Genomic DNA, 24,758 nt, shown 5'->3' on the forward strand with positions numbered 1-24,758 from the left:
TCCCAATGGCATGTCCATCCCATGAATTTACAGAGCATTTCATCTACCTGTAACTTATTAACATGACATAGAATTTTTTCAAGGAGTTATCATTTGGCTCCTGTTTACTTTTCCCTGGGATTACATTTGGCCCATTAGCCAAAGGTCTCAAAGGAGAAAAGTCTGAAAGAATTTTAATTCTCATTTTTGGTGACACTTGTTAGTGGTGAATAACTATTCTAACTTTGGCTTTTATAAGGGAATTCATGGATAAAAATATCTTGAAAAAATTTTCAGTAGATGTAGAAACATCAACATCCATTGATGATAAAAAACTTTTTATAAAGTGGATAGAGAGGGAACATCTCTCAATATAATAAAGATCATATATTACAAACCTATAGCCAACATCACACTCATCAGTGAAAAGCTGAAAGCTTTTCCTTTAAATTCAGTAACAGACAAGGATACCCACTCCTGCCACTTTTATTCAACATGATATTGGAATTTCTAGCCACAGCAATCAGACAAGAAAAAGAAAAAGGAATCCAAGTTGGAAAGGAAGAAGCAAAACTGTCACTATTTGCAGATGGCATGATACTATAATATAGAAAGTACTAAATACACCACCAAAAAACTATTAGAACTAATAAGTGAATTCAGTAAAGTTGTAGGATACAAAATTAATACAGAAATTTGTTGCATTTCTATACATTAACAATGAACTACCAGAAAGAGAAATTAAGAAAGCAATCCCATGTACAGTTGCATCAAAAAGAATAAACAACCTAGAAATAAATCTGACCAAGGAGATAAAAGACCTATACTTGGAAAACCTTAAGATATTGGTGAAAGAAATTAAAGATGAAACAAACACATGGAAAGATTTTCCATTCTCACAGATGGAAGAATTGATATTGTTAAAACGACCATAAAAACAAGGCAATCTGAAGATTCAATGCAATCTCTATCAAAATACCAATGGCATTTTTCACAGAACTAGAACAAATAGTTCTGTAATTCACCTACTGAATGGGAGAAGATATTTATAAACAATATATCTGATAAGGGATTATTATCCAAAATATACAAAAACTCATACAACTCAACATCAAAAAAAAACCAAGCAACCTGATTAACAATGGGCAGTGGACTTGAATAGACATTTTTTCTGAAGAATACATATAGATAGCCAACAAGCACATGAAAAGAAGCAAGAATCATCAGGGAAATGCAAACAAAAACCCCAGTGAGACATCGCCTCACATCTGGCAGATTTAGTATCATCAAAAGGACCACAGATAACAAGAGTTGGTGAGGATGTGGAGAACAAGGAACGCTCACGCACTGTCGGTGGGAACGTTAATCAGTGCAGCCACTGTGGAAAACGATACGGAAGTTCCTCAAAAAACTAAAAATAGAGCTACTGTATGATCCAGAAATTCCGCTTCTGGGCATGTGGCCAAAGAAAACAAAAACACTAATTTGGAAAAAATATATGCATCACTATGTTCACTGCAGCACTATTCGTAATAGTCAAGATACAGAATCAACCTAAGTGTCCACTGATAGACGAATGGGTAAAAAAGATGTGGTATATACAGACAATGGAATATTACTCAGTCATGAAAATGAAATTCTCTCATTTGAGACAACACGGGTGAGCCTAGAGGGTTTTATGCAAGTGAAGTAAGTCAGAGAAAGACAAATACCCTGATTTCACTTATATAGAGGATCTGTAAAACAAGTGAACAAAAATAAAACAAATGAAAAAACATAATAAAATTGAAACAGAGTCACAGATATCAAGAACAAATATGTGGTTGCCATAGAGGACGGTGCCGTGGGGATGAATGAAATAGGTAAAAGAAATTCGGAGAAACAAACTTCCAGTTACAAAATGAATGAGTCCTGGGGGTGAAATGTACAGTGTGGAGGAATAGCCAATAATATATAATATCTCTGTACGGCAAAGAAGGCAGTCAAGATGTAAGAACTTCCAGTTATAAGATTAATGATATAATTAACACTGCCATGCACGATACACGAACATTGTTAAGACGGTAAATCCTAGGAGTTTTCATCACGAGGGAAAATGTGCCTTTTTCTTTTTCCTTAACTCTGTGTCCATACAAGATGATTAATCTTAATGTGGTAATTACTTCATGATGTATGCAGGTCAATTATTCTGTGTGCCTCTTAAACTTTTACAGTGCTGCATGCTAGTTATATCTCATAACTTGCAAAAACTACTTGACCCATACACAAGTTATTTGTATCAGTAAGGTCCATCTTTAAATTATGCCTCTTTACATGGTTAACACTGCCACCTTTTTAAAAAAAAAAAATACACAGAAAGTAATTGAGGGAAAAAAGGAACATAATAAATATTATTTTGTTATACTGAACTATATGAATTTGCAGATACAATTTTTTTATGGTGTGTGATAGATGTATTTTGTCCTATAGGACAGAAATATCAAGTATCAGCAATTTTATCTCACATATCTCAACCATTACAGGTTTGTTAGCCTACATTCTCTTATAGAACAGAAATGTATTTATCAATTTGCCAATTGCGTGTCACACTGAAACAAACTGGTCTATTATTTCCTCCACTATTCAAACATCATGCTTCCGTAAGGAGAATGACATTTGTTTTATGACTCGCTGTCACTTGGCTTCTCCTCCAGCATCAGATGGAATGAAACAATATTGTACCACTCTTGCTGTTGTGATCACACCGAATTTCGACATATGCTTAGTATCTGGCTCTCAATGCCTGCGTGTCACCAGGTTCCTACTTGGATCCAAACTTGAGTGTGTGTATAAGGACGTGTGTGAGGCTGTCTGCAATCGCATTTGGACATTTGTTTCTTGCTAACAGAAACCCAAACATATGTTTGAGACCAAGTTTTCATTTCCATCTGACACATTTTCTGTGATTAGATTCATTAAGAAATACAGAAACAGCATTAAAAAATGCAAAGGGGTGTGTATTTGTAAACATCAACTGTGGTTGTGGCAAAGACCTTTCTATCAGCTAAACTGTCTTCTGGAGCCATAATCCAACCCACAAGACACATTTTAATTTCATAGTTCAAATCATTACAGAAGAAAAAAACCTTATCCATAAAGAAAATAAATCTGATGAAACAACACAGCTTATTTGAACATTAAACCGTCCTCTATAAAAATGTCAGCCTAACTGGATTACTTCCATCAATGCTGCAAAAATAGAACCAGCAAGTGAAACTTTGTTGCCAGCAGTTGAAAAAATTTTTCTTGGTATTTCTGTTCTTGTGGTTTATGAGGTTACTAAAACCCTCCATATAATTATGGTTTGACAATTTCTATATAATTACGGTTTGACAATTTCTATCATTTTTCAATTTATAGTCTTCTAATGGAAGTGGTGTAAATTGCTTTCTTTAAAACATCATTGAACATGTTCTAAGTACCATAATGTCATAGGGAGTGAAATACAATTACTCAAAACATGAACCCCTCTCTAGCGACAAACTTAAGACTCATTTAAGGGAAACAGAGGAATGAATGCTCCACTTCAAGTTAAATTAGCACAGACAAAATTTCTGTAGGAATTCAGGTTTAGGTGACACAAAACATATCTGGCTATCATGTTTATTTGTTTTAAATCAAGTATGATAACAGAAAGAAAATTATATTATTCTTGGAAATTAAAAATAATATACATTTTTGTGATAATGACTTCTGGGAGGCAGAGTACTATAGCAGTTAAGAGTGTGGACTCTGGATTCGCACAGATCAAATTCAAGTTCTGGTTTTGCCATATGTTGGTGTTAGCTGTCTGCCCTTGGGCCACGGACTAATATTTACTCTTAAGTTCCTTAGCTGTACAATGAGAAAAATAGCATCTAGTGTATGTCATATGACCATGGTAAAAAAAAAATTAAATGAAACAATTCATTAAGGCATTTTGCACAGTGCAGGACACCCAGAAATGCTCGATAAATATTAAAATTCTTAGAAAGAGGAGAACATAGTGCATTTTGAAACAAAAGATTTTGAATACAAGTCTAATGGTAACAGAGAATGTGGTAACCATGCCACTGCAATCATAGAAATCAATTTTTAAAAGGCATAAGCTCCTATGATTCACAGACTTTGAAGAAAAACTTACGGGTACCAAAGGGGAACAGGGATAAATCAGGAGTTTGGGATTAACATGTACTATATACAAAAGATAAACAAGGACCTATTGTATAGCCCAAGGAACTAGAGTTACCATCTTCTAATAATCTATAGTGGAAAAAGAATCTGAAAAACAATACATATGTGTGTATGCATATACATATGAATATATATATATACATATAAAACTGAATCACTTTGCTGTACACCTGAAACTAACATAACATTGCAAATCAACTATACTTCAATTTAAAAAAATTTAAAAAGCAATCCATGGAACATCTATCAATATTCTTGTACTTAAGGCTCAATCTGTTTGGCTTGTCCACTACTATTCATTTTAGAGTCAGTGTATTTAGCAGACCTTTGTTGAGGTGAGGTTAAGATCAATACCTAAAAGCTATATTTCCCATTGGCTATCAAAATTGATTGCATTTTGATGAATGCATTTTGAATGGAAGAGCTTGAAATTAGGAATCTGCTCATCACCAGAATATCTACCCACATTGTTGAAAATTTCTATGGCTCTCTCGAAAAGCCAGAAGAAAAATTCAGGCAGCAGTGAGGACCATTGTATAAATAATATTAAGCTCCAGATGCTCCCTACAGGAAAAACGTGGTCCAGGATTAGAAAGTATGATCAGAAATCAAAGACCAGAAGAAAACGAAAAAAAGCAAATGTATCTTAATGCTGGAACTGAGAGTGTAAACCAGACTGGCCAGGCTTCACTTGCATCCATTACTATATGGGCAGTTTAGTAGGAACAATGCAAATATTTCAAAAGCAGAATGGAGTCCAATCTTTTGGAATGAAGGGCAGACGCTGAGGGCCATGTTGCCATGGAGATCAATTTTTATATAAAAAGTTAATATTAGGTATACTGGTGCTAGGGATCCTTGTTCATATCCCTTTGCCAACACAAAAGTCATATTAAATGCCAAGTAAAATTCTATCTGGGCTTCCATGGTGGTTCAATGGTAAAGAATCCGCCTGCCAATGCAGGAGACATGGGTTTAATCCCTGGGCTGGGAAGATCCCCTGGAGAAGGAAATGGCAACCCACTTCAATATTCTTGTCTAGAAAATCCCATGGATAGAGGAGCCTGGTGGGCTACAGTCCACAGGGTCGCAAAAGAGTTGGACACGACTCAGTGACTAAACAACAGCAACAAAATTTAATCTCCATTTCAATGAAAAATGGCCAGAGTTAGCCATTATATTAATAGTTACACAGTAACAGGCAAATTTATGTGTGTGATCATCCATCCCTCTAAGTGAATGATGAGAAGATAATTTCATGAGTGGATAAAAATGTACTTCAAATATATGGCCAAAATTGCAAATCTGAAAACAAAAATAAGAGTTGTTCACCTTCCCAAACTACAGCTGTCCTATTTGTTAATTTCGCCCAAATTTAGAATAAAAAAGGACTTTGCCGATGATCCACACTGACTGTCAGAGCAGCTCTTCATTTTGTGTTTCTGCTGTGCATTGGTGGAGGAATACAACACGGATGGCCCATCAATGAGTAGGGACCTTGGCTGGTCCAGGCTACACGTTCCTGGGAGCGCTGAGTCAGCAGCTCCCTCTGTTCTCTTCCTTTTGGCTGCTGGCTGAGTGGTGGGAAGGTTAGCAATTCAGTCTGCTTCTGTGGAGCTGGATTTTTCTTCTGTGAAGCTAATTGAAACTGCAACATTGGCCTCATTACCATCTTGTAAAACCCCTCTGAACTAACCAGCTCAGACAGCCATGGTTATAGGCTAAAATCAAAGGCAAGATGAGTCAAAGAATTATGGATTGAGAGTTCAGGTCATCTTCCAAATGTCAAAATACATGATTCAAATGCAGGTCATCGTTCATTTACATACACTAATATGCTTATCAAATTGACAATGTTTCGAATTTACCATCAGCACAGCCTCTGTCAGCAGGGAGGGATGAGCCAAAAGAGATCTGTGAGATGTTTTATTTTGAGCAATCATAATGCCATTCTTCTTTCTAGGGTCATGTTTAAGTCACGTGGACAAGCATAATGCCCTCGGGGTGATTTTTTTTAAGCCTAATGACAGTGAGCCATTGTGCGGTTCATTAGACAGCTCTAGGTTCAACCTGATTGCATTACTAAGATTACCACAAATGATCATAAAAAGATAAAAGTTTAATACATTTATTATGCCACATGCCACCTAATACTTTGACCTAAATGAATAATTTTCAATTCAGGCACTTCTGTCCCAGAGGAAATATTTGGCAACATCTGGAAATATTTTTGATTGCCACAAGTGGAGCAGGGAGGAAGGTTTGACTGTGTATAGGACACAACAGAGAAGCTTTTACCCAAAATATCAATAGTGCTGAGGTTGAGAAATCCTGATTTAAATAAACACATTATAATGCAGGGATCTGGGATCTGATTAGTTGAGTAGCAGCTGGTCATTTCTGTGGCTGAGGAGGAGAAAATCAGCCTGCTGAAAGAGTATTTGTCAAGTCATTTCAAAGTATCAAGGACACTTACATTGTACCTTCTGCCAGTGAGCTCAAGGATATGGTAGTGAGCAGGGCAGAGAAGGATGTAAACTGTATCCACAGAGAGTACTCCATCAAATGACTCAAAAATAGATGTGTTTATTTATAGAAGGAAATGCTGACATAAACTATTGGGAAGACAATTTGTATGTTAGCCTTTTTGCTTTCATAACATGCAATGTTTGCATTGTATATAAGCAATAGGCTTCTCTGATTAGAGACAAATGATAACATCATGTCTCGATCTGCCTGGATAATAAAATATATCTTAAAACTTTAATACAAATCTCATATATTGGCCAAAAATGGATGAGTGGAGTATAATAAATTGTCCTCCAAAAAGACTCCAGTTTACAGGTGAACCTTAAAAAATGATAAAGACAAATCAACAATAAAGAGGTTGATTATTCAAAAAATTGGATAGTGAGATAATTATTTAGGAATTAGGAAAAAGCTATTATCTCAACTTCTCTTTGTTTATCAAAATAAAAGTACAGATGGATTAAAAACAACTAGGAGAAAATTAGATGAATAGTTATCTGCTGTCTGAATGAGAAACAATTTTCTCAAATTTTACTGTGGCAGTAGGAAAACTACAAAGGAAAAGCCTCAATAGAATGTCCCTAAAGAGCCTCTTGATGAAAGTAAAAGAGGAGAGTGAAAAAGTTGGCTTAAAACTCAACATTCATAAAACTAAGATCATGGCATCCAGTCTCATCACTTCATGGCAAATAGATGGGGAAACACTGAGAGAATTTATTTTGGGGGGCTCCAAAATCACTGCAGATGGTGACTGCAGCCATGAAATTAAAAGACGCTTGCTCCTTGGAAGAAAAGCTATGATCAACCTAGACAGCATATTAAAAAGCAGAGACATTACTTTACCAACAAAGGTCCGTCTAGTCAAGGCTATGGTTTTTCCAGTAGTCATGTGTGGATGTGAGAGTTGGACTATAAAGAAAGCTGAGAGTTGAAGAATTGATGCTTTTGAACTGTGGTGTTGGAGAAGACTCTTGAGAGTCCCTTGAACTGCAAGGAGGTCCAACCTGTCAATCCTAAAGGAGATCAGTCCTGGGTATTCATTGGAAGGACTGATGCTGAAGCTGAAACTCCAATACTTTGGTCACCTGATGCGAAGAGCTGACTCATTGGAAAAGACCCTGATGCTGGGAAAGATTAAAGGCGAGAGGAGAAGGGGACAACAGAGGGTGAGATGGTTGGATGGCATCACCAACTCAATGGACATGAGTCTGAGCAAGATCTGGGAGCTGATGATGGACAGGGAAGCCTGGCGTGCTGCAGTTCATGGGGTTGCAAAGAGTCAGACACGACTGAGTGACTAAACTGAACTATGTGAGATCATTTTACACTTTTGCTTATTAAACCCCCCAAAATCAAACCTTGTCAAAATTCAAAAGCAAACCACAGACTCAGGAAGACATTTGTAACACAAATTGTAAAGTGTCACTATTTTTAACTACATCGATTTCATATAAAATCATTTTAAAGAAGCATCAACCAAATGACAATTGAGCAGAGGACACTAAATTTTAAAAACTTAAAAAAAATGCAGGAAAACATCTCATTTCACTAGAAATATATATAAAAATAATATACCATTTTCTACTTACCAATTTGCCATTTTTTTTTTACTTTCAACAGGAAGTAAAACCTCTTTAAGAGGTTTTCCTATGCTACAGGTGGAATATCTGTTGGTACCACCCTTCTGGAAGATACACAAGGAAGTTCACATTCATAGCTTTTGGCCTACTGAACTCACTTATGAGGATTAAGAGGGGGGAAATCTCAAAATATAGAAAAAACAGCTTTACACACAAAGATGTTCACTGTAGTGTTATTTAATAAAGAATTTCTGGAAATTCCCTGGCAGTCCAATGGTTAGGACTCTGCACTTCCATTGCAGGAGGCATGGGTTTTGTTTCTGACTGGGGAACTAAGATCCTGTGTGCCCCATAGTGGGGCCCAAAAAAAAAAAGTTAAAAAGAAAAGAAGGAAGGAAAGAAAGAGAATTTCTTCTGAATCCCCTTAACGTTCAATAGTTGAAGTGATAGTTCATTGTGATGCATCCACTGATGCACCAAGTATTTTGTGACAATCTGGAAAGATATCACAAAGAGTTTTAATAAAATCAGATGCCACTTGTGTTATGAGGTTGAAAATTTGCTTAAGGTAGTTATAGTGGGCTTAATGTCAGTCCTCCAAAAGATACAGCCATGTCCTTGTCCCCAGAACTTGTAGATATTTTCATATATGCAGAAGATGTGCTTAAATGAAGGATCCTGAGAGGGGGAGAGTATTCTGGATTATGTAGGTGGACCCTAAATCTAGACACATGTCTCCCTATAAGAAGAGACAGAGGGAGTTTAGACACAGATGCTGAGAAGAGAGCAAGGTGATGTGAAGATGGAAACAAACTGGAACGATGCAGCCTCAAGCCAAGGAATGTCGGCAATCACCACCGGCAGAAGCAAACAATGGAACCTTCCCTAAAGCCTCTGAAGGGAGCACAGTTCGCGGACACCTTGGTTTTGGATTTCTGACCTCCAGAACTTAGAATAAATTTCTGCTATTTTAATCCATCAAGTTTATAGTAATTTGTTACAGCAGCCACAGGAAGCTTATATGGTAAGTTTACATTCCACCTTTCAAGAAACTACCAAATAGTTTTTTAATGTGTCTGTACCATTTTCCGTTTCTGCCAGCAGAGTATGGAGACTCAGCTCCCCCACATGCCACCATCACTGGGAATGGTCAGTCTCCTTCACTCAAGCCATTCTGCTCAGAGTTCAGTGGTAGCTCACTACGGTTTTAACTTGCATTTCTTGAAGAGCTGACTCATTTGAAAAGTCCCTGATGCTGGGAAAGATTGAAGGCAGGAGGAGAAGGGGACAACAGAGGATGAGATGGCATCACCAACTCAAAAGACATGACTTTGGGTAAACTCCGGGAGTTGGTGATGGACAGGGAGGCCTGGCGTGCTGCAGTTCATGGGGTCACAAAGAGTCGGACACGACTGAGTGACTGAACTGAACTGAACTGAATGAACAATAATGTTAAGTATCCTTCCATGTGGTTATTTGCCATCTGTGCATTTTCTCTGGAGAAGTCTATGTTTACAACTTTTGCCTACTTTTACTTTGGTTTACTTGTTTTCTTATTATTGGGTTTTGAGTGTTCTTCATGTATTCTGAAGACACCTACCCTAAGACCCATCTATTCCATTCTTAGATATTTATCCAAGAAAAACGAAGGTATATACCCACACAAAGATTTGTATACTAATGTTCATAGATGTTTTGTTTGTAAAGGTCAAAAACCAGAAACAACTCAAATGCTCATCGGCTGTTGAATGAATAAACAAATTGTGGTACCCATACAATGGAATACCACTCAGTGACAAAAACCAGTGAACTATTGGTACATACAACAACATGGATTTCGTGCGTGCTAAGTCGCTTCTGTCAAGTCCGACTCTTTGTGATGCTTTGGACTGTAGCCCACCAGGCTCTTCTGCCCATGGGATTCTCCAGGCAAGACTACTGGAGTGGGCTGCCATGGCCTCCTCCAAGGGACCTTCCTGACCCAGGGACTGAACCTACATCTCTTATGTCTCCTGTGTGGATTAGTCTCGAATGACTTTGCTGAGTGAAAGAAGCCAGACAAAAAAACATTATACATACTGTAGGAGTCTACAATTCTAGAAAAGTCAAACTAATCTACAGTGACAGAAAGCAGATCTATGGCTCCCTAGGGATGAGGGAGGTGGGGAGAAGGGATAATTAAAGGAGAAAACTTTGGGATGACATTTACGTTCATCGTCTTGACTACAGAGATGATTTCCAGGTACATACGAGTGTCAAATGTTATCAAACTGTAGACTTTAAATATGTACAGTTCATGGTATGTCAGTTACACCTTAGTAAAGCTGTTAAAGAAGTTGTTTAATACTTCTAAGCCTCAGTTTCTTCATCTATAAAAGGAGACAGTAATAGATCCCACCTCATAAGGTTACGGGAGAAGTCAATGGCACCCCACTCCAGTACTCTTGCCTGGAAAATCCCATGGACAGAAGAGCCTGGTAAGCTGCAGTCCGTGGGGTCGCGAAGAGTCGGACACAACTGAGCGACTTCACTTTCACTTTTCACTTTCATGCACTGGAGAAGGAAATGGCAACCTACTCCAGTATTCTTGCCTGGAGAATCCCAGGGACGGCAGAGCCTGGTGGGCTGCCGTCTATGGGGTCGCACAGAGTCGGACACGACTGAAGCGACTTAGCAGCAGCATAAGGTTACTATGGGATTAAATTGTGGTAATCTGGCAAAGCACTCTGTTCAGTCTTGTATACAATGAGCACTCAAAAATGCTAATGATATTTTTGTAAAAATGGAACATAAACTTTCATCCTGGTGCAATATATAATATGTATTAAAATACATTATATTAATATATCAAAATTTAAACTATATATTAATATGTTAAATTATGTATATTAATATATTAGAATACGCTTAGGAACAAAGACTGGAAATAAGTATTCTCAAAGTATAAAATGCTATTTGACTGTGACTGTGGAATTTGGGGTGATTTTTTTCTTGCACATCTCCTCTATTTTCTACAATGTGTTATGTATTATTTTTATCCAGTGAAAAGGTTTATTTTTAAAAAATACTGGTACTAATCCCCTAACAAAACAAAGCTCTGTGGAACAAATCAGATGACACAGAGCATATCTGTTTCCTGCTTGTTCGTACCCCCGGCGCCCCTCCTATCCTCCTTCCAATCGCGTCCGTCCGCACTCTGCAGCATGCTCAGACACACAGATTGTGTGCGTGCTCTCTTAAACCCTTCCACGACTCCCTGTAACCCTCTAGATAGAGGCTGTTCCCAACGCAGCTCCTGCCCACCTCTCTGGTCTCGCCTGCCCTATGCCTCCTCTCTCGATCTCTGCTCCTGCCCCACTGGCTTTTCAGGACCTCCAAGGTCTGTGGTCTGTCCCATATCCCTTGCTTCACACCATTAAATCTTCCCTCCGTTCCTCCTGGTTACTGACCTCAGCTCAACGGGGAAGTCTTCCTTGATGTCTCGTTGTTATACTCTCACATAGTCCTTTTGGCTAAAATTCAGTGAACTGTTGTTCCAGGGGTTTTCCTAGCTGGTGAGCAATCTGAGCGCAGAACCATGCCTGTGCTGTTCAAAGCAGTGGCCCCTAAACATAGCAGAGTTGTAGGCACACATTAGCTCAGCTGGTAAAGAGTTCATCTGCAATGCAGGAGACCCCAGTTCAATTCCCAGGTCAGGAAGATTCCCTGGAGAAGGGATAGGCTATCCACTCCAGTATTCTTGGGCATCCCTGATGGCCCAGATGGTAAAGAATCCACCTGCAATGCAGGAGACCCCGGTTCAATCCTTGGGTTGGGAAGATGCCCTGAAGGAGGGCATGGCAACCCACTCCAGTATTCTTGCCTGGAGAGTCCCATGGACAGAGGAGTCAGGAGGGCTACAGTCCATGGGGTCGCAAAGAGTTGGACGCAACTAAGCACAGCACAGCACAGCTCAGGCACTTATTACTGGTGCTTAAAAAAGGGCTGGTCCAGACTCCCCAGCAAAAGAATCATGGTAGAGGAGGAAGAACATTGACTGAATCACGAGGACACCCACCTGCCTTGGGTGAGTCTTTTCTTTCTGGTTTAACAATAAATACTTATACAACAGGCCTAAACTCTCTCCTAGCACCCCTTCAGATCTAAAATGTAATTGGGTAAAATTGAGTTCATGTCCCACCGAGTATGAATAATTCCTTGAGTGAATTCATGTCACCCTCATGTTCTCATTGCAACCAGCAAAAAAAAAAACAACAAAACTTGCTACTATGGAAAAAGAGAGCAATATCACCAATGATCTGTCATTTTCTTCTTAGACTAAAAAATCAAAATGACGGGCTTCAGATATTAACTCCTCTTGAAGTTTTCTTCTACGTGCAAATATTCTAACCCTTGGCTCACATCATTCTACAGACAGTAATCACCAGGAAACTGGCCTTGCTTTTGGTCATTCTTGAATTAAATAGGCACATTTAGCAGACTGAATTTGGAAAAAAGAAGATGGAAAAGGAATATTTTGGGCCATCTCTGGACCAACCCAAGGATGAAAGATATCACTAGTTGCTCTTTTTCTAAAATCTCCACTTCACATCTACATATGACTTCACCTAACTGGGACCCCTGCTTATTTAACTTACATGCAGAGTACATCATGAGAAATGCCGGGCTGGATGAAGCACAAGCTGGAATCAAGATTGCCAGGAGAAATATCAATAACTTCAGATATGCAGATGACACCACCCTTACGGCAGAAAACGAAGAGGAACTAAAGAGCCACTTGATGAAAGTGAAAGAGGAGAGTGAAAAAGTTGGCTTAAAGCTCAACATTCAGAAAACTAAGATCATGGCATCAGGTCCCATCACTTCATGGCAAATAGATGGGGAAACAATGGAAATAGTAACAGACTTTATTTTCTTGGGCTCCAAAATCACTGCAGATGGTGACTGTAGCCATGAAATTAAAAGATGCTTGATCCTTGGAAGAAAAGTTATGACTAACCTAGACAGCATATTTAAAAGCAGACACATTACTTTGCTAACAAAGATCTGTCTAGTCAAAGCTATGGTTTTCCCAGTAGTCATGTATGGATGTGAGAGTTCGACTATAAAGAAAGCTGAGCACCGAATAATTGATGCTTTTGAACTGTGATGTTGGAGAAGACTCTTGAGAGTCCCTGGGACTGCAAGGAGATCCAACCAGTCCATCCTAAAGGAAATCAGACCTGAATATTCACTGGAAGGACTGATGCTGAAGCTGAAACTCCAATACTTTGGTCACCTGATGCAAAGAACTGACTCATTTGAAAAGACCCTGATGTTGGGAAAAACTGAAGGTGGGAGGAGAAGGGGACGACAGAGGATGAGATGGTTGGATGGCATCACCGACTCAATGGACATGAGTCTGAGCAAGATCTGGGAGCTGGTGATGGACGGGGAGGCCTGGTGAGCTGCAGTCCACGGGGTGGCAAAGAGTCAGACACGACTGAGTGACCAACAACAACAACAGGGCCCCAGAATTGACCTCAAGTGGAAGAAGCTCAGGAAGCCACACTTGTCCTGGATCCCTAGGGTGTATTTGCATTTCCAGGGACATCTCTTACGGCAGGAAGCAGTAATGCACTTGAACAGCAAATAGAAACACCAAATTCAACCAACCCTACCCAGCCATCAGGGCTGAGAGAGAATTCAATGAAGATATTGTAAAAATGAAGCAAAATAATACAGCCATGAACATGCATCTTTATAAAATCTATGTTTCCAGGAAGAAAAAGCTGCCCGCAAATTCTTTATCTTGATTTAAAAGACAGTTAAATAATCATTCCCAGCCTAAGTATGTCAAGTTTACTTTGACAAAGTCAATGTGACAGGAAGTCCAAAGTTAACAGTGAGAACTTATTTGGTGTCCTTTTTCCTGTATCTTTCCAAGTATGCTAAATAAACAGCACATATCTGTGTCTTAGAAGCTTGACAACAGGAAAGTAGGTTAGAGTAATTGTGTGATAATTCAGACCAAGAAAATATTAAATAAATAAAACCTTTTCCCTGGTTATCTAAGCAAAGCTACATTACATAATATAAAAAAGAAAACAAATATAGAAACAAGAAACATTGCGGCTTCAAGGTGTGCTTCCATGTATCTAGAAAAATCAGCTTTGAATTTTGTCTTTGAGAATTCTCAACTGTGTAGCAGTCATGTAATCTCTGATACTAAACTATTATTTATGAAGGACAAAAATGGAATAGTTACTCCATTAGTTGTATTCTGGGGACAGATGCATTGTATTTGGAGGGAAATAAGTAAAAGTAAAGATTTCCATGAGTCTTGTGCTATCATTGCCCTTTATACATGGAATCCATGTTGGTAGAAAGAGTGATTTCCGACAAAACTGTTTGCCAATAAACACATCTAAAATAGAATGACATCTGCTGAAACCTATTAACAAAAGACTCAAATGTGTTGAAGAGCAAAGTGTTCTTCACAGTAGTCTTGGAGGATAGCTCTGCATGGGTCTTTCAAGTTTCTGCAAGTCTTGTAAGAAGAGATACCGACTGCCTTGTTGCAGACTAGCTCTTTTAGGATGTTTGCTCAGAGAACAGACTTCCAGGATAGACACGATATCCTGCGTGCCTGTGTGCTAAATCGCTTCAGTCATGTCTGACTCTTTGCGACCCCGTAGACTGTAGTCCGCCAGGCTCCTCTGTCCATGGGATTCTCGAGGCAAGAATACTAGAGTGGGTTGCCGTGCCTTTTTCCGGGGGATCTTCCCCACCCAAGGATCAAACCCAGGTCTCTCTATCCCTTCTCCATAGGATCTTCCCAACCCAGGAATCGAACCTGTGTCTCCTGCATTGCTTGCGGATTCTCTACCCACTGAGCTAAAAAGTTGAGTTCCTTCAACTCAGGATTCTTTCCAGCAATGCATCTCATTACCAGCATTACCTGGACCTCTTGTTATATTAGAGTGAAGTAAGTGAGAGACAGAAAAAAAAGCTGCATATTAACACATACATGTGGAATCACAGATGACCTTATCTGCAAAGCAGAAAGAGTCACAGACGTAGAAAACAACCTTCTGGTTACCAAGGGGGGAAGTGGAGGTGGGATGAACTGGGAGGTTGGGGTTGAGGCACATTCACTGCTGATATGCTGTGTGAAACAGGGAACCGATGAGGACCCGCTGCGCAGCCAGGGACTCTGCGCAGCGCTCCGTGAGGACCTAAAGGGGAAGGAACTCTGAAATGGGGGGATATATGTGTACACACAGCTGACTCACTTCGCTGTACATCTGAAATGAACACAACATTGCAAATCAACTATATGCCAATAAAAATTAATTTTAAAAAGAGCAATGTTAGTGAGCTGCCCTTCAAAAGAGAGAGCCTTGTTAGCTCCGGCCTGTCCCCTGTGGGTGAGCCTGAGTGTCCATCACGGTCCAGTGTCTCCTGCTGCTTTCCTTGTAACTCTCCCCAGCACTTGTGCCACTGAGGACGCTGCTTCTGTCCTCACCCCGCTTCACAAATGCAGAAAGGGGGACCCAGAGGGACTAAGTAACTCACCCATGACCACAGGGCTGGGCAGCGGCCGGGGAAGACTCACACTCATGCTGTCTGCTGTCATGCTGGGGGGGACAGTGTGAGTTCTTGAGGCTTTAACTGTCCGTCCCCCCCTTCCCTTTGCTTCCCTGTTCTCACCCTTGTCGACTTGTCTGTCTCCCAGGAGCCGGCTGTTCTTAGAGTCTATGCTACCCTTCCATCTGTGTTGTGGCCTTCTGCACCATTTTCATGGTCTGCACGTTTGTGTGGACACACACTCACATCCCCTCCAACACACATCTCTGTCCCCCTACTCACCCCTCTACCCTCAGACACATCAAAGATACGCAGATGAAAAAAGAGTCCTTTTTTTCATAAAAAGACCTTATCTAGTGTTGTTACTTGGTTAAGCTACAACTATTAAACTTTTAAAAAAAGGTGTTCCTATCACAACGAAAAGAATAAAATACTTAGGAATATATCTACCTAAAGAAACAAAAGACCTATATATAGAAAACTATGAAACACTGGTGAAAGAAATCAAAGAGGACACAAATAGATGGAGAAATATACTGTGTTCATGGATCAGAAGAATCAATATAGTGAAAATGAGTATACTACCCAAAGCAATCTATAGATTCAATGCAATCCCTATCAAGCTTCCAACAGTATTCTTCAGAGAACTAGAACAAATAATTTCACAATTTGTACGGAAATACAAAAAACCTCGAATAGCCAAAGCAATCTTGAGAAAGAAGAATGGAACTGGAGGAATCAACCTGCCTGACTTCAGGCTCTACTACAAAGCCACAGTCATCAAGACAGTATGGTACTGGCACAAGGACAGAAATATAGATCAATGGAACAAAACAGAAAGCCCAGAGATAAATCCACGCACCTATGGACACCTTATCTTTGACAAAGGAGGCAAGAATATACAATGGAGAAAAGACAATCTTTTTAACAAGTGGTGCTGGGAAAACTGGTCAGCCACTTGTAAAAGAATGAAACTAGAACATTTTCTAACACCATACACAAAAATAAACTCAAAATGGATTAAAGATCTAAACATAAGACCAGAAACTATAAAACTCCTAGAGGAAAACATAGGCAAAACACTGTCCAACATAAACCACAGCAGGATCCTCTATGACCCACCTCCCAGAATATTGGAAATAAAAGCAAAAATAAACAAATGAGACCTAATTAAAATTAAAAGCTTTTGCACAACAAAGGAAACTATAAGCAAGGTGAAAAGACAGCCTTTGGAATGTGAGAAAATAATAACAAATGAAGCAATGGACAAAGAATTAATCTCAAAAATATACAAGCAACTCCTGCAGTTCAATTCCAGAAAAATAAACGACCCAATCAAAAAGTTGGCCAAAGAACTAAACAGACACTTCTCCAAAGAAGACATACAGATGGTAACAAACACATGAAAAGATGCTCAACGTCACTCATTATCAGAGAAATGCAAATCAAAACCACAATGAGGTACCATTTCATGCCCGTCAGAATGGCTGCTATCCAAAAGACTACAAGCAATAAATGCTGGAGAGGGTATGGAGAAAAGGGAACCCTCTTACACTATTGGTGGGAATGCAAACTAGTACAGCCACTATGGAGAACAGTGTGGAGATTCCTCAAAAAACTGGAAACAGAACTGCCATATGACCCAGCAATCCCACTGCTGGGCATACACACTGAGGAAACCAGAATTGAAAGAGACACGTGTTCATCGCAATGTTCATTGCAGCACTGTTTATAATAGCCAGGACATGGAAGCAGCCTAGATGCCCATCAGCAGATGAATGGATAAGGAAGCTGTGGTACATATACACAATGGAATATTACTCAGCCACTAAAAAGAATACATTTGAATCAGTTCTAATGAGGTGGATGAAACTGGAGCCTATTATACAGAGTGAATTAAGCCAGAAAGAAAAACACCAATACAGTATACTAACACATATATATGGTATTTAGTCAATCGGTAAAGATAACCCTGTATGCGAGACATCAAAAGAGACACAGATAAATAGAACAGTATTATGGACTCTATGGGAGAGGGCGAGGGCGGGATGCTATGGGAGAATGGCATGGAAGCATGTAAATTATCATATGCGAAACGAATTGCCAGTCCAGGTTCAACGCATGATACAGGGTGCTCGGGGCTGGTGCACCGGGATGACCTGGAGGGATGGGATGGGGAGGGAGGTGGGAGGGGGGTTCTGGAAGGGGAAATCATGTACACCCATGGTGGATTCATGTCAATGTATGGCAAAACAAATACAATATTGTAAAGTTAAAAAATAGAAAATAAACTAATTAAAAAAAATAAATAAAATAGGTGTCCCTTGTCTTTAAGTTTTATGTATTTAGATTCCCTCCTTCCACTAAACACTGAAGAATTTACTTAAACTGTGTATTTGTAATTCTCTTCACAGCACATTTTGCAAAGTGGCTTCTTAGTTGACATAATAACATGCTGAATGAAACTACTGCCAGTTTAGGGACTTCCCAGGTGGTCCAGTGGTTAGGACCCCATGCTTCCACTGCAGGGGGCCCAGGTTCGATCCCTGGTCAGGGGAACTAAGACCCTGCAAGCCACATGGTAGAACCAAAAAAGAAAAAAAGAAAATACTGCCAGTTTAAAAAATTGTCCAATTTTACATTGCAATGATTCTCTAACTTCAGCACCCACACACACAATATCACTGAGGACCCTTGTGAAAAGGCATATCCCTGGGTCTTATCCTCCAAAGAATGTGACTTAGAAAGTCTTAGATGGAGCCCAGTAATCTGTACTTTAAGCATGCTCATTAGGCAAGTCTGATACAAATATTTTGTGACCCACACCCTGAGAAATCAAGAGAAACTCTATATATTTCACTTTCATAGGGCAATGCCCTAAATTTTCGAGAATCTTCTTAGCCAACTTCTGGGACTACACTTCTCTCATAGATACAACAAAGTTAACACTGACAGAAACGCTTGCTCAGTCATCCAACAAATCCTGCTTTAAAGTCTACATTCCGCTAGGGATGGTCAGTAGCTAGCAGATGGGACGTGAGTCCCATCCTCCACACACCCAGGGCCCACGACAGACACCGTTTATCAACACAGCACTCTGTCCGCTGAGTGGGACCGCGTCTGTGAAGCCGTTCCCCCAGTCAGTTGCAGAGCAGTTCCTAGGACGTGGTCGTCAGGTCTGGACCACTGGGCATTGGAACAGAAAGCAGAAGAGTCAAATCATGACTGAGAAGCAGGAGGCGAACTCAGAGCTCCTCCCTTCCCCCCTGACAAACACCCGGCACCACCTCTTCGAGCCTGAAGGCAGGCTCAGCATCATCAGGCAACCCCGGCTCCTGGAAAGAGACAGAACCCGAGGTCCACGGACAGGGTCAGAGAGCCAGCGTGCTCAGGGGCGCCCCAGGGCACTCGGGGGAAGGGTCCTTCCTCCTCTCTCTTCTCCCTCCTCCCACTTGCTTAAGGACCTCCTCCACCCTCAAATGAAAACCCCATTAGAGCTTCCTGCCCTGAGCATAAAAAAAGAATCCCACTTAGGGTTCTGATTATGATGGAACCTTTTTGATCATAGTTGTAGGAGCCGCCTCCTTCAATTCATCGTTAAGACTCTGAGAAGTCAAATGACTTACCCAAGTGTACTTCACTGAAAGCCAAGAGTAGAATTCAGGTCTCTGGACTCCTAGTTGACTGCTATTCATAGATTTAAGAAGCTTGATGCAATGAGCTTCTAAAAATAACACTGCCTAGTCCAGACATCCTATCTTGATCATGTTTACCTATAACAGCTTCTATCTTTGAGAATCTTTCATTAGGTCAGGCTCAACCAGAAATAAGATGATAAGTTTTACAGATAACGATCCTACATTATTGTACACTTTAATCATAGTTTATTTCTACAGAGGTGGAAAGCCACCTCATAATAACAAATTCCTGAGAAGAAGGTTTTTGTTTGTTTTTAATCTCAGCAGCATGGAGAGGTTAAACGGATGGGGAGCTCTGGCTTCAGACACACCTGGCCTGGAACCCCAGCTCCACCTCCTCCCAGAGGCAGAATCCAATGCAAATGACTTCACCTTTCTGAGAATCTGACTCCTTATCTATGACATGAAGAACTCACTTACCTCTGAGAAATGTTCTGGAGGTGAAAGTGATTAGCAGGCTTAGCAGTGACTGGATGCGTGCCCGGCACACAGTCCATGCCATAGGCATTATTGTCTCTCTCCTTCTCCTTCGCTTTGCCTGTGTCACCCTGAACAAATAAGGTTGGCTACTGTCTTCTAGCCCTTCTCTCTCCCGAGTGTCTCCCAGGTCTGGCTACCTTCACGAGGTCCGGTAGAACATGAAAATGAGAGTCCCATCTTCAAGGGTTATTAGGAATTTTGAGAGAGCGCCAGCAGAGGGGTAGGCAGAGCGTAGGGCCCTTCTGAGCGGGGCGTGAGCGCTGGCCCAGGTCCCAGGCCGGCGCAGTCAGTCTGTGTACCAGACTCTCGCTGCGTTGGGTCTTCTCTCGTCCACTCTCTGGTCTTGGAGAGCTGGTCCTGGGGTCCCCAGTGGGCACGGGGGAGTGGGCACGGGCTCAGGAGTTTCTGGCTCCAGTACTTTGCTCTTACGTCAACCATCTCGCTAAGGCTGGTTCCTCTGCTGGCAATGGGTCTAATGGTGCATGGCCCGTCGAGGGCCCAGGTGAGGGATGGATGAGGGGGGAGAGAACCCATCTGGCCCGGCCCTAAGGATGCACAATGTCTTTCTTTCCTTTGAGCCTCTCCCAGCTCTTTAGGCTTTGTGACTCCAGTAGAGCCATCCTCACAATTCCCCCCCGAGGGGCCACCCTGTGCCCGGCCACAGCACCCGTGCTAAAGAGTAAAAAGGCCGCAAAATGGGCAGAATCCGCATTCTCACTGGTTTTACTGGGCCACTCAGAATGAAGCATATCAACAACACACAGTGATGCTGATGCTATTCATAAAATCAAAGAGAGCAAGCTGTCTGAAGCTTGTGGCAATGATATGGTGCATCACTTTCCCCCTATTATTGCACTTGATGCCTCCTTTCCTATACACTGTCTACAGACCACAGGTTACTGTCCCCATCTTATAGATCACAAGACTCTTTTTTTAAAATAAAATTTAGTGATTTCCCCGCTAATTATGAGAGAAATGCAAATCAAAACTACAGGGAGATAACACCTCACACCAGTCAGAATGGCTCTCACCAAAAAATCCACAAACAACAAATGCTGGAGAGGGTGTGGCGAGAAGGGACCCCTCCTGCCCCGGGGGAATGTAAACTGGTACGGCCACTATGGAGGCTCCTTAGGCTAAAAACAGAGCTACCAAATGACCCTGCAATCCCACCCTGGGGTGTATATCCAGAGAAAAGCATGGCCTGGAAAGATACATGCAGCCAGTGTTCGCTGCAGCCCTGTTTACAATGGCCAAGGCACGGAAACAATCTACACGCCCATGGACGATGGATGGATAAAGACGTGGTACGTGTATACAATGGCGTGTTCCTCAGCTATTAAAAGGAATGAAGTAAGGCCATTTGCAGCAACAGGAGTGGACCTAGAGACTGTCATACTGAGTGAAGTAAGTCAGACAGAGAAGAAGAAATATCATATGACATCCTTTATATGTGGAATCTAAAAGGAAACAGATGAACTTACAAAACAGAGAGAGACTCACAGACTTAGAAAACGAACTCGTGGTTGCAGGGGGAAGGGATCGTTAAGGACTTTGGGAAGGTCATGTGCACAGTGATATATTTAAAATGGTTAACCAACAAAGACCTACTGTCCAGCACAGGGAACCCTGCTCAATGTTATCTGGCAGCCTGGATGGGACAGGGGTTTGGGGGAGAATGGATACATGCGTGTGCATGGGTGAGTCTCTTCACTGTTCACCTGAAACTAGCACAACACTGTTAACCGGCTAAACCCCAATACAAACTGTTTTTCGTGTTAAAAAAAAATAAAAATAAGATTTAAAAAAATTTAGTGACTTTCCTGAAGGCGTGTTCTTCTCTGATTCTCTCCTCATCTAATTCCTAGTCCAGTGCTCCTTCTCCCCCATCAATAAAAATACGGCAAATCAGCATTGATGCGTCTGTCCCTTCTCCTCCTGAGTATGATGTCTCACTGCTTCAACTGACAATGATTATAACAACGATTTCATGTGGTTTTCATAAATAAGGGAAATGCAATTTGGTAGTAATAACTCATTGAACCTTGAAGCATCTTTGGGGAGCTTGGCAAATTTCGTAAAGCTTGAAATTCTATCTATCTGCAATTGTTCATGAAGCCTATACACTGTGTTAGCATCATTTTCATAAAAAGTGGACATTTAGGAAACTTGGTGTCATGGATGGATAATTGATCAGCCAAAGATCCATGAGTGAGGAATTAGGACTATCTGAATTAAGGATACGGATTTGACCTGTGCAGTAGTTATGCAAGAGTTGCCATTTTCCCAATTTTGTTTTGGGGTAGAGCAGTAGGCTTAAAACAGCTACACCAGCTCTGCAGGACCGACCTTCGAGCTTCACAGGAGAAACAAACTTCTGCTTACTCCACTGTTCCTGGGGTTTCCGAGACAACTGAAACTAACCCTGAAACGGCCACTCTCCTGCATCTCCTCCCCGGATGCAAACTGAGATTTCCCGCTTTTTTATGACAAAACAGGAGCTGCAAGATGGATAGGCATGAATCCACCACTCTTTTAGCCACTGCAGAGGAATTTTTGTATCTCTGGCTGCCCTTGAACTTCTGGGACATGCCCATGCTGGTGGGTCCTACTTGGAAGAGTTAAGACCTCATATCTCAGCCCCTTCCAGAACGCAGCTGGGAAGGTGTGGTACAGGAGACAGCCTGCAGAGACGGCCACCAACACTTTCCTCCCTGCTGAAGGTAGGATGCGGTTCTCTTCCTTTTTACACTTGGGGCAGCCTTGTAACTTGTTTCGCCCAGCAGAATGTGGAAGAAGAGATGTGCTGGATCCCAGGACTTCTTGTTATTGTTCAGTCCTAAGTCCTGTCCGACTCTTTGCCACCCCATGGACTGCAGCTCACCAGGCTTTCCTGTCCTCCACCATCTCCCGGAGTTTGCTCAAACTCATGTCCACTGAGTCAGTGATGCTACCTAACCATCTCCTCCTCTGCTGCCCCCTTCTCCGTGGGCTTCTTAGCCCAAGACCTAAGAGGCCTGGAAGCTTCTGCTTCTTCCTTCTTGGAAGCCCACTCCCATGGGAGAATTCTGAGTCCCGTGCACCACCCACTGTGAGAACACCCATCCCAGCTTGTGTGGCAAGGCCTCAGGAGAAACACCAGCTCAGCCAGAGTTGAGTAAAAGCTTCTCGGAGCTTCCAGCCCAGCCCAGCCCAGCCACAGGCTGAACAGGCTGAGTGAGTGACCCCCGACTGATGCCAAATGGAGCAAAAGAACCACCCGGCCAACCCTACTCGACGTCTGCCCCGCAGAACTGTGAGAAATGGCAAAGTCACTGTTCTCTGAAGCCACTGAGCTGCAGGGTGGCTTGTTACAAAGCCGTAAGTGACTTAGCTGGGGAGGGTCGCCTGCCGTAGAAGTGAGAACTCTCCGGAAGTAAAGAACGGGAGGGTGGATGAGAAAAACCTACTCGGCTACCAGCTTGCCTGATTCCACTGTGAGTTTTGAAAAGGGTGGCTCAACAACCATTATTTCCATACAGATGTAAATTCTGTGTCCCCAAGAATTTAGCCCACAAGGCACATTTGGAACACAACATATTGAGGGTGGAGCCTATTCAGACACTTCAGCCACCCGCTGCTGACCTCCAAGTATCAACGTCACCCACGTGTCAGACTCTCGCTTTGGGTGTAAAGCAGACGTTCAACAGCGCCTTAGCCCCAGACTTTACAAAGGGGTACGTCACACGCTACATAACAGTGCAGCCCCTGAAACTAACACAGCATTGTAGATTAACTATACTCTGATGTAAGATAATTTTTTTAAAAAGAATGAACATCCAGGTATATAGGGCCTACTCCAAGAAAACTTTCATTTACTTCACCACAAATGGTTCTTAGAGGAAAATTCTCTACCCTAATCCAGCAGCAGACAACATGTTTAAATAGAGGCATTTTGTAAAATGCTTTCCAGGGATACTTTAAGCCTGTCAGTGGAGACTCATTCTACTAAAACCACGTGCTTGGTGACTGAGGCTCTTCAAAGTATGCACAGTTCGGTTAATTGAAGACAGAGGGCTTCAGCGTTCTAGTTTCTGAAATACAGGATTAACACGGCGGCTTGGAAGCATGGTGGCAGCAGTGGTTCTCAGCCCCAGCCAACTGCTAGAAGCACTTGGAGTCCTTCCAGTCCAAGACCCAGAGGTTTGACCTAATTGTTCTGGGCTTTTTTTTTATGCTCCCTAAGGGATTCTGATGTCCAGCTTTGACTGAGAACATGGCTGAAATAGTTCAGGCTTTGGGGTACTTCTTAGAAATGCACATTTTTGGCCCCCATCCACACCTCCTGAATCGGAAAGTAGACCTCACAAGAACGGCTGTGCTATGATACAAATGAAAGGGCCGACCAATTCCCTGTCCCTTCGCTGCGCCTCAAACCGCATTAAATGTTCATAAATCTAGAAGCCCTTCTTACACTCATTAAAGTAACATTTTTTACAGGATTATAAAAATCTGGTAGCAAAACTTTTAACAAATCAAAAGTACTATTTCATTTCTGATTTCTAATTCACTTTTTGTTTTAACACAAAGGAAAAGCATAAAGAATAAAAATATACTACTACTTTGAAATAACATTATTATTTTGATATAAATTTGCTTTTCACATAAAGGACTATTTTGTACACATTGTTTTATAACCTTCTTAACCTGCTTTGTCACTTAACACATCCTT

The 24,758-nt window shown here is 41.2% G+C and overlaps 1 protein-coding gene across 18 annotated transcripts in view; it reads right to left on the reverse strand.

Annotated features, from left to right (window-relative positions):
- Positions 1-24,758, reverse strand: part of THRB (thyroid hormone receptor beta) — a 419,564-nt gene that overhangs the window by 313,896 nt on the left and 80,910 nt on the right. For 2 of the 18 annotated variants that reach the window (XM_081521020.1, XM_081521025.1), the window contains exon 2: positions 11,750-11,905. The exons of the other annotated variants lie outside the window; for them this stretch is intronic. The gene's annotated coding sequence lies outside the window, so the exon portion shown is untranslated. The remainder of the gene's footprint in view (positions 1-11,749; positions 11,906-24,758) is intronic. 18 annotated transcript variants of the gene reach the window in all.

The sequence above is a fragment of the Giraffa tippelskirchi genome, chromosome 8, assembly GCF_054371585.1.
Source record: "Giraffa tippelskirchi isolate mGirTip1 chromosome 8, T2T-mGirTip1v1.2.pri, whole genome shotgun sequence".
NCBI lineage: Eukaryota > Metazoa > Chordata > Mammalia > Artiodactyla > Giraffidae > Giraffa > Giraffa tippelskirchi.